The following is a 3,498-nucleotide window of genomic DNA, read 5'->3' on the forward strand; positions in this document are numbered from 1 at the left end:
ACTTCTAAAAATTGATTTTATTGGTAAAGTTCAGGTACACATAAGACTACACTCATCATGGGTAATTTGTACCTGTTCATAGCATATATTGGTTCTTCTTTTTCTCCCCCTAACCTTCTTCCCTTGCTTTCATCCTGCTTGCCTTACTATTTGCAAATTTCTAACTTTTTATTTATTTTTTTTTATGTTTTATCCTTCCTTTTCCCTTCCCTGCTCCAATATTCAAATGGGAAGGGAAGGAAGCTCCCCTTCCCATTTGAATATTTTCTTCTACTTCCCAATATCTATGATACATTTTGGTTCTTATTTACCCTTTCAGTTTCTCATACCAGAGAAACAATGTGATAGTTAAACATGTATGTCCAATGTGTGTCTCAAGGTCTGTCCATTCACCTAGAAGCACCTCAAGTTTATCCTTCTTAATGGCAGAGTGGTGCTCCATGTACGAAACAGAAAAAGCACTTCTTTATCCACTCATGCATTTATCGGTATTTGGGCTGCTTGCAAAATTTGGCTATTATAAATCACACTGCCATGCACATGGGTGTGCGTCTTGCTGTGGCATGCTGTCTTTAACTCTTTCAAGAAGATGCCAAGAAGAGGAAGAGCTGGGTCCCATGAAATGTCTAGGTTTACTCTTCTGAGGAATCTTCACACCGATTTCTACAGTGATTGCACCAATCTACACTCCCAGTAATGGTGAATAAGGATTCTTTTTTCCCCCACAGTCCCACCAACATTTGTTATTGATTAATTTCTTGATGATGACTATTTTTTTTCTGGAATAGATGAAATCTCAGTGCTGTTTTAATATGCATTTCCCAAAGGACCAGTGATGTTGGACATTTTCTCATGTATTTGTCATATGTATTTCTTCATCTCAGATGTTTCTACTCATCTGAGATGCTCATTTTTGGATTAAATTTTTAGATTTGGGGGTGTCTGATTCTTTTAATTATTTATATATTTTGGATATTAGTCTTTTTTTGTGGTACCAGGGATTGAACTAAAGACTTTGTGCTTGCCAGGCAAGCACTTATTTCTCTGAGCTATCTCCCTTTTCCTGGCTATTAGTCCTCTGAAGCACAGTTGGTAATTTTTTTTTCCCACTCTGTCAGTTGCCTTCACTCTTTTGTGGGTTCTTGTTTTGTTTTGTTTTGCTGTGGAAAAGTTTTTAACATGATGAGATTCCAGTTGTCAACTCTTTGTAATAGTTCCTATGCAATCTGTGTTCTGTTCATAAAGTCTTTGCCTACACTTATATCTTCAAGAGTTATACATTGAGGGCTGGCCAGATAGCTCAGTGGATTAAAGCACCTGCTTAGGCAAATGGAGGGATTGGGGTTCGATTTCTAGTGCACTATACCAGCCCTGCCCCCGGGCCACACTGAGACAGCTATTGAGACTGGATGTGGTGGCGTGCGCCTGTAATCCCAGTGTTTGGGAGGCTGAAAACAGGAGAAGCACTATGAGTCTGATCTATGTAGTGAGATCCTGTACACCCTGTAGACTCTGTCCTAAATTCATAAAAAAAGAGAGCTCTATGTAATCTAACTTCCATCAGATTCAGAGTTTCTGTTCTAATATTTAGATTTTTGATCCATTTTTATTTTAGTTTAGTGCACAGTGAGAGGTAAGTCTAGTTTTAATTTTGGCATGTAGAAAGCCAGTTTTCCCAATATCATTTATTAAAGAGGCTATTTCTCTTTAAGTGAAGATATTTAGGCTGGGAAGATAGCTCTGCAGTCTAAGCACCTGCCTGGCAAGCGCAAAGTCCCAAGTTTGATCTATGGCACTGCATGTCGTGCCAGCCCAGGAACCCAAAGAGCACTGTGCCAGCCACTGAAACTGGGCTTGGGGGCACACCCCTATAATCCCAGCTGGGGAGGCTGAGACAGGAGGATCACTATGAGTCTGAGCTGTGTAGCAAGACCCTGTACCAAATAAATAAAAAAATAAAGAAATAAATAAAAATAAATTTCAAGATACTCATCTAAGCAAAAAAAAAAAATATGTTTAGCCCTTTTGTCAAAGATAAGGTGACTAAATACATCTGAAGTTGGTTCTGCATCGTCTAATCTGTTTCATTAATCCTTTAGTATTATTTTTGCTAGTACTATGCTGTTTTTATCACAGTAGTTTTGTAGTAAAGGATTATGATGCCCCCTACCTTGCTTTTGTTGCTCAGAATTTCTTTTGCTATTCTAGGTTTCTTCTGGTTCCAAATGAATTCTAGGATTGTTTGCTCCAATTCTGTGAGGTATGCTATTGGTATTTTGATCAAAATTTCATTAAATCTGTATAACAATTTTGGGAATATGGCCATTTTCATTATATTGGTTCCTCTTACCTAAGAACAAGGGATAGCTTTCCATTTTCTAATATCCTCTTTGATTTCCTTTTTCAGAGTACCATAGCTTTCAATTAGCAATAATTGCGCCTCGGATAAACCTCATTGGCTACATACTGCCACTGCGCAAAGCTACCATAGCTTTCAATGTAGAGATCTTTTACCTCCTTTGTTAGGCTGATTCTTAAGTGTTTTTTTAATGTTGTAAAAGATGTGTTTTCCTTAATTTCTCTCTCAGTGAGTTTGCTGTTCGTGTACAAGGATGCTCTTGATTTTTGAGCATTGATTTTTGTATCCAGCTATGCTACTGAATTTGACTATTAAATATGGAAGTTGTTTGGTGGATACTTTGGGATCTTTTAACATGTCATCTGTAAATAATGATAATTTAACTTCTTCCTTTTCTATCTATATCCCTTTGTCTCTTTATCTTGTCTGATTGCTCTAGCTAATTAATAGAAGTATTGATAGTTGACATCCTTGTCTTGTTTCTGATTTTAGAGTGAAAGCTTTCAGTTTTTGACCATTTGAAACAGCTTTTAGAACTAAGTACAACTTATGAAAACATCAAAAGAAGATGGGACAGAAGAAAGTAAAGATGAGGATGCTGTTGGAACTTTGCCACCAGAACCTGAGCCTGTGCCGACCCCACCTCTTGCCCAGAGCAGCAGGGTAGAGGTCATCATCCAGGAGAGGAGGGACTACTGACCTGGGGTGCTTAATGTACAGAAGCAGGATCAAGGGAAAGAGTTTTCCTTCGGACACTGGCCCAAGAGGCAGTTAGCTTTCCAGACTGAGTGAGGCCCTGAGTTTGCCCCACTGTTGGATTACTTCCTGGGTCAGATAGGAGTGGGGTCTTCTGACAGCCAGACATGGAGCAGATGAGGGCTGGCACTGAGCAGCCCAGGACATCAGTGGGTCACTCTGCACATGCCACCAACGCCTGCACTTGAAGGCCTGTCTCAGGCCCCAACAGTCACTTTCACTACTCTGGATGACATGATCTCATACTATAAACAAGTGACATGAAAAAAATCAAAAATAAATAAATAAATAAATAAATAAATAAATAAATAAATAAATAAAACTAAAGTTATCTTAGTTGTAATCGTGGATCAGCCATGTGTTTGTCAGTTTCTCGACCTTGG

The 3,498-nt window shown here is 38.7% G+C and overlaps 1 pseudogene; it reads right to left on the minus strand.

The window, feature by feature from the left end:
- Positions 1-2,363: 2,363 nt before the first annotated feature.
- On the minus strand, positions 2,364-2,484 carry LOC111816000 (annotated as a pseudogene).
- Positions 2,485-3,498: the final 1,014 nt, after the last annotated feature.

Source organism: Octodon degus, unplaced genomic scaffold (assembly GCF_000260255.1).
Source record: "Octodon degus isolate 3935 unplaced genomic scaffold, OctDeg1.0 scaffold00024, whole genome shotgun sequence".
Taxonomy (NCBI): Eukaryota; Metazoa; Chordata; class Mammalia; order Rodentia; family Octodontidae; genus Octodon; species Octodon degus.